Below are 13,501 nucleotides of genomic sequence, written 5' to 3'. Positions count from 1 at the left end.
CAACTTCTTTCGAGTACAATCACAGTTCTTGGTTTTCCGGGAGTGGGACATGAACCCACAACCCTCTGATTCAAAGGCAAGGGTGCTATGAACTGAGCCACAGCTGACACCATGGGTGCTAATCACTTGTACATAATGTTCACTATTGTCAATAAACTCCCAAGAATTTCTCCCTCCCTATGTCTCCCTGTTCTGATGAACAGTGTTTGTGTCACTCAGATGTGAAATCTTTCTGCACAAGATAAAGGCAGTTGTCTCAGTCCAGGGCCTCTTCCCTTTGATATGTGCAGCCTTCAGACCAAAGTGATGATCCAGCCTCACACTGCCTGGAGACATTACTGATGCCTGCACTTCAGTCATTGCTGACAGGATGTTGTGGGCAGGCGTCACAAAGTTTTGTCATTCTCTCTGTGTGCTTTCAGCACCTTTAAGGTGGGGCTGGCCCCCATCTCTTCAGCATCTGTGGCCACTGATGCTGTTCTCCTGAAGGGCTCAGGCATTGAAGGCGGACAAAGTATCGGGTGCTTTTAAAGTTTCATGGCTGCGTCTCTATGATATGACCCTGATCACAGAGCACAAGAGAGCTGCCCTCGGCCAGACAGGAGTTAGACATTCTCAGAGGCTATGTGAAGATCTATGAGTGCCCTCACTGCATATCATCATCATCCTCCTGCAATTGAGTGAACATTAGGGCCTCCACTACATCTTCATGACAGGAGTATTATCACAAAGGGTATGTGCACTGCCATAAACCAGAATGGAGTCAAATGTTCACAGATGCAATGTGAGGATCTTATGCTGTCTCCTCACTGCATGTCATCATCCTTCACAAATCTAGCAGCTATGAGGGTCGCCCGAGCACGTGCCTCATCTGGCCAGTGCAAGTGCCTCATCGACGCCATTGTCTCCTTCGAGGACCTCCTCACCCTCATCACTGTGGATGCCCTCCTCATTGGAGGAGACCTCCAATTCCTCCATCTCCTACTCAGCCAGCTCCTCTCCCCGTTGCAGCTCCAGGTTGTAAAGGGTGCAGCAGGTGATGATGATGCGTGACACCCTCTGTGGACTGTATTGCAGGTCTCCACCAGACTGATCCAGGCACTGGACCCTCATTTTCAGCATCCCGATGGTTTTCTCCACCAAGTTACGAGTTGCTGCATGAGCCTCATTATAGCGTCCCTCTGCTGCAGTCTGAGGCCAACACGTGGGTATCATCAGCCATGTCCCCTGCAGGTAGCCCTTGTCCCCGAGGAGCCGAGGAGCCATCTCTTCAGCCTCTATGGACTCTGGAAGATGACAGGGATCTGTGACCGACTGAGAATATTAGGAGTCGTGGACGCTCCCTGGAAACCATGTGTAGACCGGCAGGATGCGTTTGTGGTGGTCGTACACCAGCTGCACATTCAACGAATGGAATCTTTTACAGTTGACGTAGTTGACCGCTTGTTGCAACAGTGCCATGTGAGCACAGTCGTTGGCACCCTGCACCTGTGGGAAACCTGAGATCTGGGAAAATCCAATCGTTCTTTCATCCTGGCTGTCCTGGTCCCGGGTGAAATGCACAAAGTTGTGCGTCCGCGCGAAGATGGATCCGTGACCTTATGGATATATTTGGGGGTGGAGGCTTGTGAAATCCCACAGAGGCCACCTGTGTAGTTCTGAAGGGAGCTACTGGTGTAAAGATTGAGCTCTGTGGTCATTTTCATGGTCAAAGGCAGTGGATGTCCTCCATGTCCCCATGGAGCCAAATCCTGCAGTAACTGGCAGATGTGATCGACCAGTTCCTTAGACATGTACAGTCTTCGGGGACACTAGTCCTCAGTCATCTGCAGAAATGAACAGCGCCATCTAAATACCCTGGGTCTAGCCAGGCGCCGACCAGTTATGGCTCACTGAGTCTCTTCGGCAGCATGTGCAGCCGCCCCTTCTTCCTGAGGGAGCTGCTTCTCCCTCTGAGCAGCCAAGCGCCTCCGTCGCTCTCTTCTCCATTGTCTCCACTCTCTGTAAGCCACGAGGTATACAGCTAGGTGACTAGGCTCCATGATGCTGATCTACTCCTCCTGCAGGATGAAAGAGAGATACATGGGTTAGCATGGGTGTACTAAGAACCTCTATTGGTTAGATTTGAAGGCCCCTTTACGCATCTCGGAGAGTGCTTGCCACCACTTGGATGGCCAGAGATTAGTGCACTGCATGGCTGCCCAAAATGCCACCTTCCTCTGCCCCACTTCATCTGACTGTTTGGCAGCATCTTTGCTCATTGGACTGCATGCTGTGCTCTCAGCTCAGGTGCAGGCATTCTCCTAACCCGCACTGCAAGGCTGCGCTGTTAGCTTGAACAATGGGGGAGACTGATCCAAACCTGAATGAGGACATTGCAAGTGGCTGTGAGCACCTCCACCAGTGACTGCTCCATGGCCAACTTTAGCAAGGAGATTGTACAATGTGCCCAGTCCTACAGTCCACTAAGACGCTCATTAGTTTGCAGTCTTTGCCCGGGGGAATGAAAAGCTCTGGAGCACTTGGTAACACTTTGATGCCCCTGCGTTGCTTGAGTGGGCAGATAAGCTAGAAGCCTGACTCCAGTCATAACAATGTGGCTGCGCCAGAACTGTCTCAGCTGCAGAGAAATGGTCACTTTATACAAGGTTTCCCGAATGTGTGGCCGCTTCCCTCGCCCACCCTGCACGTGCTTGTGCACTACCTTCACCCACAGGGCAGCCCTTGCAACCCTACCCCCACAAAAGTCATCTCAACCGTAGGGCAGCCTTTGCACCCCAACCCCACCACCTCCCACCAACCCCCCAACTCCCCCCCCCCCCCCCCAAAGCTCTGTAATCACAGGGCAGCCCTTGCCCACAACCCCCAAAGTTGCCACAACTGCAGGGCAGCCTTTGCCCCCCCAACGGGCCTCAACCTTGAAGCCCAACAGGTGCCAAGTGCACGCCATTTATAGTCTGTTGTGAAACACAATGGTGTGCAATCATGCTGGTGTAGGTAGATGATCCAGCGGGGAAATGAGTCCAGTGGGCTGGCCTTATAATGATATGCTGACGTATTACAATCAGATTGTCGATGTCCGATGGCGGGAAACATGTCCCGCCATTGACAGGGCTGAGCGGACGATCGCAAACTGGTTTCACACATTGTGAAACCGATTTTTGGCCTTCATGCCATATTGTCCGCTCACACCACAGAACATGTCCGACGCTAGTGGGCACGGATGATTCCGCCCTTAGATTATCTTCAGCAAAATTAATCGGCTCAATTTCATGCTTAGTGGTGAAACAACATTACTCACTGATAATCTTGAAGAAAGCGATCTCTGCGACACAGAGTTCTCCTTTTCTGATGTCAGTTTGAATCTGACATCAAATCAAAAGGAACTCCAGGTATCTAACATCTGACTTGATATCTTCAAGCAGGGTAAAGAACCAATCACATTGAATCATATTGAATTTTCCTCATTCTTAATCATCCCTTCACATTTAATTTCAACTTTTACACATAGTGAAACAAAGAATTGGGACAAACAGATGAGATTAAGGTAACAGCTAAAATATCATAAACTTTAAATAAAATATTATTCTAAAAATGTGGAATTTCTTATAATGAGGAAATTTGACACACAAATATGAAATGACACTTTCTTGGATAATGAGATTGTTGACAGTAATTAAGAACTTTTTTTACTGTTAAAAAGCATGTTACACCTCATTCAACATGGTGCAACATGCCCAAGGGTTTTTATAATGTGGCTGTATGTAAGAGTGAAGCCTCTCGTCAGTTAAATGATTTTGAATTGTTTTTAGTCTGGGGAGAACTCAAAAGTGCACACTGTGGAAAAGCATGGAATCACTGATAACAACTTCTGGATCTCTGTGCTTAACTGTACATGTGCAGACTTAGAAGTTTCTGGCAGAGTCAAAGGAAAAATGACAGTGAATGCTGACAATTTCAATCTCATCACTACCACAAAATTGGGTCCTTTAGAATGATAAGAGAAGAACCAAGTTGCGGTAGAGCTGTTTATTGTGAAGGCATCATTTCCCAAATGATTAATTAATTGATGCTGGAGATCTGATGATTTCCTTTCGTGTTCTGTGGGGAAAATTTACATAAATGATGGATGGTTTTGATGAGTGCAGCTGTATTCAGTGTCTTGTAAAATTAATGCTTTCAACTGGAGTAAATTGATCATTATTATTTAATTTAGAAAAGACAGGTAATTGGCCTGAAACAATGTATATTCAGGAATTGTTAATTTGCTCTTGAGTTAAAAGCAGTATAATGGGATGTAAAAGTAAGCTTTTTGGTAGCAGCTGGGACCAATAAAATTACTTGGTTAAAAATGTACAAGCACCAAGGTTAATGATACTGATGTATTGCTATAGCACATAGAATGCAGAGTTTGATGATGATTCAAGCTTACCATAGGTGTTCACAAGAAATAGAAGCAGTAAGTCTTACAAATTACTTTTATTCCCTTTCCTTGAAATAAATAATATTAACATGTACTCCTAATTTCAAGCTGTTAGGTCTTTCATGCTTCAAACATTTGTTGTGAATCACGGAGCCAGTACTGTTGAGTATTTTGGAGATCAAGCAACTGGCTTTTTGAAGTCATTGTGCTAATGCAAAGATCTCAAAGCAGTACTTAATTAATCGTTACAAACTTTGAGGCCCACTAAATGAGTATGAAGCTTTAAAACAATAGTATGATCTAATCTAACTACAATTTGTATTTGCACAGTGCCTCTAATGTGGTGAAAGGTTCCAAGGTGCTTCATGAGAGTATTATTAAATGTGAGCCATATTAGGACCAAAAGCTTGGTCAAGGAGGTAGATTTAACGATTTAAGAAGACCAGAGAGGTTTAGAAAGAGAATTCTAGAGCTTGAGGCTTTGGTAGCTGAAGGTTAGCAGCCGATGGTGGAGTGATTTAAACTGGGGATGTTCAAGAGGGTAGAATTGGAAGATTGTAGATATCATGGCAGGTGTGTGCAGCTGGAGGAGGGTATACAGATAGGAAGGCATGAAGCCATGAAAGAATTTATAGATCAGGATGAGAATTTTAAAATTGAGGTGTTATTTAGCTAGGAATGTTTGTCAGTAAGCACTGAGTGTAATGGTGAATGGGATTTGGTAGAAATCAGGACACAAGCAGTGGAGTTTTATATAATCTAAACTTTATGGAGGTTTGAACATGGGAAGCTGACCAGGAATCAATTGGGAAAAGTCATGTTGAGAGGTAACAAAAGGCATGGATGAGGGTTTCAACAGAGAAGACCTGAGGCAGGGATAGAGTCAGACAATGTTGCAGAGGTAGAATTAGGCTGTCTTAGTGGTGGCATGTGACTGAAGCTCAACTTGTGGGTCAAATATGATACAGTTGCAAGCAGTCTGGTTCAGCCTTGGACACCTGCCAGGAGAAGAATGGACTCCCACAACTCTTTTTGGTGCATCAATGACTGTTTCGGTGTCGCTTCATGCTGTCGTCTGGACCTGTAAAAAATGATCAATTTTGCTTCCAATTTCCACTCCTCCATCACCTTCACATAGTCCATCTCTGACACTTCCCTTCCTTGACCTCTCTGTCTTCATTTCTGGTGGTAGGTTTTCCACCAATATTCATTACAAGCCCAACAACTCCCACAGCTACCTCAACTACAGCGCCTCACACCCTGCTTCCTGTAAGGGCTCCATCCCATTGTTTCAGTTCCTTCGCCTCCATCGCATCTGTTCCGATGATGCCACTTTCCAACATAGCACTTCTGACATGTCTTCCTTCCTCCTTAACCGAGGTTTCCCAGCTATTGTGGTTGATGGGCCCTCAACTGTGTCCGACCCATCAACCCTGCCTCTGCCTTCACACCTTCCTCTCCTTCCCAGAACCATAAGACCATAAGACATAGCAGAAATTAGGCCATTCGGCCCATTGAGTCTGCTCCACCATTCAATCGTGGCTGATAAGTTTCTCAACCCCATTCTCCCACCTTCGCCCCATAACCTTTGATCCCCTTATCAATCAAGAACCTATCTATCTCGGTCTTAAATACACTCAATGACCTGGCCTCCACAGCCTTCTGTGGCAATGAATTCCATAGATGTACCACTCTCTGGCTAAAGAAGTTTCTCCTCATCTCTGTTCTAAAAAGTCTTCCCTTAACTCTGATGCTGTGCCCTCGGGTCCTAGTCTCTCCCACTAATGGAAACATCTTCCCCACATCCACTCTATCCAGGCCTTTCAGTTTTCTGTAAGTTTCAATCAAATCTCCTCTCATTCTTCTAAACTCCATCGAGTATAGACCCAGAGTCCTCAAACGTTCCTCATATGTTAAGCCTTTCATTCCTGGGATCATTCTCGTGAACCGCCTCTGGACCCTCTCCAGGGCCAGAACATCCTTCCTGAGGTACGATGCCCAAAATTGCTCACAATATTCTAAATGTGGTCTGACCAGAGCCTTATAAAGCCTCAGCACATCCCTGCTTTTATATTCTAGTCCTCTCGAAATAAATGCCAACATTGCATTTGCCTTCCTAACTACCGACTCAAACTGCAAGTTAACCTTAAGTGAATCCTGGACTAGGACTCCCAAGTCCCTTTGCACTCCAGATTTCTGAATTCTGTCCCCATTTAGAAAATAGTCTATGCCTCTATTCTTCCTACCAAAGTGCACAACCTCACATTTCCCCACGTTGTATTCCATCTGCCACTTCTTTGCCCATTCTCCTAACCTGTCCAAATCCTTCTGCAGCCTCCCCGCCTCCTCAATACTACCTGTCCCTCCACCTATCTTTGTATCATCTGCAAACTTAGCCAGAATGCCCTCAGTTCCTTCATCTAGATCATTAATGTATAAAGTGAAAAGTTGTGGTCCCAACACTGACCCCTGTGGAACTCCACTAGTCACTGGCCTCCATCCTGAGAAGGACCCCCTTATCCCCACTCTCTGCCTCCTGCCAGACAGCCAATATTCTATCCATGTTAGTACCTTGCCTCTAACACCATGGGCTTTTATCTTACTGAGCAGCCTCCTGTGCGGCACCTTGTCAAAGGCCTTCTGGAAGTCCAAGTAGATAACATCCATTGGCTCTCCTTTGTCTAACCTACTCGTTACCTCCTCAAAGAATTCTAACACATTTGTCAGGCATGACCTCCCCTTGATGAAACCATGCTGACTTTGCCCGATTTTACCCTGCACTTCCAAGTATTCTGAAATCTCATCCTTAATAATGGACTCTAAAATCTTACCAATGACCGAGGTCAGGCTAATCGGCCTGTAATTTCCCGTCTTTTGCCTCACTTCCTTCTTAAACAGGGGGGGTTACATTAGCAATTTTCCAGTCCTCTGGGACCCTCCCTGACTCCAGTGATTCCTGAAAGATCACCACTAATGCCTCCACTATCTCTTCAGCTATCTCCTTCATAACTCTGGGGTGTAATCCATCTGGTCCAGGTGATTTATCCACATTCAGACCTTTCAGTTTTCCTTGGTAATGGCCACCATACTCACCTCTGCCCCCCAACTCTCTTGAACTTTGGGGATGTTACTCGTCTCTTCCACCATGAAGACTGACGCAAAGTACCTATTCAGTTCCTCCGCCATTTCTTTGTTCCCCACTACTACTTCCCCAGCGTCATTTTCCAGCGGCCCAATGTCCACTTTTGCCTCTCTCTTATCCCTTATATATCTAAAAAAACTCTTGCAATCTTCTTTTATATTACTGGCTAGTTTGCCCTCATATTTAATCTTCTCCCTCCTTATTTCTTTTTTAGTTGTCCTCTGTTGGCCTTTGTAGGCTTCCCAATCCCCTGGTTTCCCACTGCTCTTCGCTGCACTGTATGCTTTCTCTTTAGCTTTTATGCTGTCCCTGACTTCCCTTGTCAGCCATGGTTGCCTCGTCCTCCCTTTAGTATGCTTCTTCTTCATAGGGATGAATTTTTGCTGTGTCTCCCAAATTACTCCCAGAAACTCCTGCCATTGCTGTTCCACTGTCTTTCCTGCTAGGCTCATCTCCCAGTCAATTCTGGCCAGCTCCTCCCTCATGCCTCTGTAGTTGCCTTTATTCAACTGTAATACCGTTACATCTGATTCCAGCTTTTTCCTCTCAAATTGCAGGGTGAATTCTATCATATTATGGTCACTTCCTCCTAAGGGTTCCTTCACCTTAAGCTCCCTTATCAAATCTGCCTCATTACACATCACTAAATCTAGAATTGCCTGTTCCCTAGTGGGCTCCAACACAAGCTTCTCCAAAAAGCCATCTCGTAGACATTCTACAAATTCCTTTTCTTGGGATCCACTACCAACCTGATTTTCCCAGTCTACCTGCATATTGAAATCTCCCATGATCACTGTGACCTTGCCTTTCTTACATGCCTTTTCCATCTCCTGGTGTATCTTATGCCCCACATCCTGACTACTGTTTGGAGGCCTGTACATAACTCCCATTAAGGTTTTTTTACCTTTGTGGTTCCTCAACTCTACCCACACAGATTCTACATCATCTGACCCTACGTTATTTCTTGCTATCAATTTAATTTCATTTCTTACTAACAAAGCAACCCCACCCCCTCTGCCAACCTGCCTATCTTTTTGATAGGATGTATATCCTTGGATATTTAGCTCCCAGTCCTGATCCCCTTGCAGCCTTGTCTCCATGATGCCCACCACATCATACCTGCCAATTTCAATCTGCGCCACAAGCTCATTTACTTTATTTCGTACACTGCGTGCATTCAGATACAACACCTTCAGTCCTGTATTTCCCGTCCCCTTTCTCATTGTCGTCCCTTTATCTGATGTGCTTGAAATTAGATTCCTAGCCCTTTCCAAACACTCTGTCCTATTTTGTGTTCTGGGGACTTTAATAGCCCCTCCTGGGCTATCCTTTCTCTTCAGTTTTTTCATAATTTTCCATGAAGTTGAATCCACCCCCCCACACGCTAACCTGCTGCTTTGTTTCCCATTAGTCATACTTCTTGGAGTTTTACCCTTCCCTCCCCCCCCACTTTCTAATTTAAAATCCTATTGACCACCCTATTTACCCTTTTCACTAGAACATTGGTCCCAAATCGGTTCAGGTGGAGACCGTCCCAACGGTACAGATCCCTTCTGTTCCAATACTGATGCCAATGCCCCATGAAATGGAACCCCTCTTTCCCGCACCACTCCTTTAGCCATGTGTTTACTTCCCTTATTCTCGCGTCCCTATGCCAATTTGCACGTGGCTTGGGTAGTAATCCGGAGATTATAAACCTTGAGGACCTGTTCTTTAATTTAGTTCCTAGTTCCTGATAATCCCCAAACAGGTCCTCTTTCCTAGTCTTACCTATGTTATTTGTCCCGACATGGACCACAACAACTGGATCCTCCCCCTCCTTCTCCAATATCCTTTCAAGCCGGTCAGAGATGTCCCTCATCCTGGCACCAGGCAGGCAACATACCATGCGGGACTTTCGATCCGGCTTACAAAGGAAGCAGTCAATTCCCCTAATTATAGAATCCCCTAGAACTACCACTTGTCTTTTTGCTCCCCCCTCTTCAATGGCCTCCTGTGCCACGGTGCCGTGGTCAGCTGGCTCATCCTCCCTACAGCCCTGTTCCTCATCCACACAGGGAGCAAGTACCTGGTACCTGTTGGACAAGGTCAAGAGCTGAGGATCCTCTGTTCCTGAACACAGGATCCCTCTACCTGCCTCACTTGCAGTCACACCCTGCTGACCCTGACCACTGACCGGACTTGAGGTACTTAATCTACCGGGAGTGACCGCCTCCTGATACAAAGCGTCCAGGTAACTCTCCCCCTCCCGGCTGTGCTGCAGAGTCCGGAGCTCGGACTCCAGCTCATCAATTCTGAGCCGGAGTTCCTCCAGCAACCAACACTTGCTGCAGATGTGGTCACTGCGGCTCACAATGGGATCTGCCAGCTCCCACATCATACAGCTACAGCACATCACGTGCCCAGCCATCTTGACTTAGATAATTAATTTATTAATTAGCTTTGCAGTGTTTTTTTCTCAAATTTGGTACAGATTTCCTACCAACCAATCAGGTCACAGCTTTCCTGTGATGTCACTTTTTTAGTTTAGGCTTCAGTTACTCTGTGCCCCAAGGTTACCGCTCCGGTGCGGCTCCCTCCGAGTCTGCTCCCTAGAGACAAGGCCGCGAATCCCCGAGGTAAGCTAGATATATACTCACCGCTCCGGTGCTCCTCCACCCGAGTCTGCTCCCAGGATTTACTCACCAATCAGCTGCTTTTTCTTTAAAATCCACTTTCAGAAGAGTGTCCCTCACAGGTCTGGTGCACTCCTGAAGGCACTGCCTCTTCCTCTCTTTTTTTTTTAGGTTTGAGGAGGAGGGAGGGATGGAAACACTACAGCAATGTAATGTTTGGGGCTATTCCGTTCTTTGACAGTGGGTCCTCCTCGGTTCCCTCCTGAGTCGCGGTGACTTCTCCCAGAATGCTTCAGTCACTTCTCACCTGTGCCCTCTGTTGGATCTTCTTAACCACCATATGCCTTCTTAACCACCTTATCTACCTGCCCTGCTACCTTCAGGGATCTGTGGATATGCACACCAATGTCCCTCTGATCTCTAGTACTTTCCAGGGTACTGCCATTCATTCATAGTGTAATTCCTTGCCTTGTTAGCCCTCCCCAAGTGTGTTACTTCACATTTTTCCGGGTTGAATTCCATTTGCCACTGCTCTGCCCACCTGGCCACTCCATTGATATCCTTCTGCAGTTTATGGCTCTCCTTCTCACTATTTACCACCCTACGAATTATGTGGGGGGGTGGTGGAAATTAGACAGGAAAATGAAGTTGAGACCACAACCAGATCAGCCAATAGCAAAGCAGGCTTTAAGGACTGTATGGCGTACTCCTCCTAAGTCCCATGCTCCTATGACCTCTTTATCAAATGCCTTTTTAAGATCCAAATAACACAACATTTACTGGTTTCCCTCTTACCGGTTACATTCGGGTGGGGGGAGAGGATAAACTAACAGATTTATCTAACACTATTTCCTTTGATAAATCTGTGATTGTGCTTAATCATAATGATTTTCTAGGTAGCCTGTTAGCATAATGGATGTGGTGGTTATCCAACATGTTACTTTAGATTATATAGTTTCAACAAATTGGATGAATTACTTTAGAGTGTCTTGCACAAAATTGATCTGATGAGCAATGTCTTTTAGATATTTAAAGATGATATCCATGTAAGTCACAATAAGCAATATATACCATGATCAGGATTAATTGTAACATCCAAGTTATATTAGTTCGCAAAAAGAAAATGGAAGATGCAGATTTCTGATTGTAATGCTTTTAAAGTGCAAGGACTGTTATGTAGCAAATAACTTTGAGTGCATATATGTTTTTTATTTAAATGTCAGCCAATATGAAACCATTATTGCACTATGTTGATCTTTCTATTGTATATTTCTCAAATGTGTAACTTCTCCCCAGCTGCTAATAAGCTTGCTGACTGATAACACTTACATTTTGAGATTCATTTCACACAATATAATACAATGATTCAATTAAGTAGGCTCCCACATGATTACTAAATCCAAAGGCAGCAATCTCCTGATGGTAGTTGTAATCCAATGAGGAGAACTCAGGTGTTTGAATGTTCATGTCCACAGCTTTGTTGAACAGTTATGCAATGCTGAGAGGAGGCATTTGCATTGAGCTGCAAATTAACTTGTGGGTATTCGTTCTTTTACCATGGACTTCAGCAACCTAGGATGTATGTTCAGGCATTCTCTTCCTAAAGTGCCCTCCCTTCTTTCAAATCCACTTCTTCAACTAAGCCTCTGGCCACTCCTCTTCCTGATGTCTCCTCTTTTTAGATTTCCATTTGCATTTTAATTCTCTGCGAAGAACTCTTTTGCTTTGAAGGCAATTTGTGTGTGCATGTGTTTGGTAATGTACAATTAATACAAATCTATATTAGCCCAGATTTTGCAATCAGCAGCAAAGCAACAATGCTCGCCACAAAGATCTAGCCATTTCCATGGATTGAATTTCCCCTTTTCTGGTGGTTTAAGTCAAGCGTGCAGCAGCACTGCTGTGAGGAATCGGGGTAAGCAGCCAATCACACTACAATAGACCAGGAAGTTAAAAACATTTTAAAAAGATTCTCAGATAGTGAAATAAGTAATTAAGTGGACTAAGCTAGAAGTTAAAATATCAACATAAACAGACTTTTAAAAATATGGAATTGCTTACTATAATAAATTTGACATGAATATAAAATTACTCTTTCGGGACAAGGTTCCGTAGTTATGAACTTGGTATAGCACTCATTGAATAAGGTGCAATATTTTCATGGAATTTTACAGTGAGTCTGAATGGAAGTTCTCTTCAGCTCAACTGATTTCCATTAATTGTAGTCCTGGGGAGTGGGGGAGGGAAGGGAAATCCCGAACAGCACACGCTCTGGAGCAGTGAAAAATCACGGACAGCAACTTCTGGATTTTTGCATTATTATGCGCATGTGTGGACTCAAAGTTGTCAAGTTTCAGTGGAGTGAGGCTGGCAAACGCTAACAGTTTCAGCATCAGTACCACCGGAAAATCTGGGCCGTTATATTTCAGTCAATACTCTTGTTAAAGAGGTTTTAGCAGTGGAGCTAATGTTTACCTATGAATGGTTTAAACTACAATGTGCTGCTCAATTGTGGGAATTCCGAGCAATACTCTGAATATTAAATGAAAGGGGAGTAGGGTAGCTGTGAATACAAAAATAGCCCATCTTTGACGACAAGCATCCATGCAAATTACACAATGACACTGATCTATATTAACATTAACTGCCCCAATGTATTAAATATTTGCTCAAAATTCAAATTCACCTCTTATCAATTTGCAGCTGATTGCAACCTGCTTTAAAACTCAGTAATGCAATTATCTTTCATGAGTGGCAGAACGGATGCAATTTTACTTAAATTTACAATCATCTTGCTATTTGTTAGAAGTTATGGCTTAACAGATCACTTAGCTTGTACATTTCTGTACTCTTAACACTGGCATTCATGCATTCAGAAGTTCACTGAGAAACTCGTTATGGGAACTCCCATCTAATCATTTCATGAAAGCTGTGGGAGGTCAAGTTTTCTCCCATCATCAAAACCACTTCAGTAGATTGCAGAATAATCTCTAATGTTTATGCTTATTGTTTTGAGCTGGATTGTAGCTTGGTTGGGTCAAAGATGATGTTGGCATCATTCCATCTATGAGAGATGATGGACATTCAGCTTTTGAGAGGACTGCTGCATTTGATTATACCCATAATGTGCCACAGACAGTGAAGAATAAAATTATTGAGCTGCTTTTCCATAGGAGGTGCATGATGCCAAAATCATCACACTATGCAAAAACAATGAGACTGCAACAACTCTAGGGGCATCTCACTCAGCATCACAGGGAAGGCCTTCACTAGAGCCAAACTTAAAATACTCATCTACTTGCAGACCAAGTATACCTGGAA

This window comes from Cetorhinus maximus, chromosome 10 (genome assembly GCF_964194155.1).
Source record: "Cetorhinus maximus chromosome 10, sCetMax3.hap1.1, whole genome shotgun sequence".
Lineage (NCBI taxonomy): Eukaryota > Metazoa > Chordata > Chondrichthyes > Lamniformes > Cetorhinidae > Cetorhinus > Cetorhinus maximus.
Note: the sequence above shows the minus strand (reverse complement) of the source record.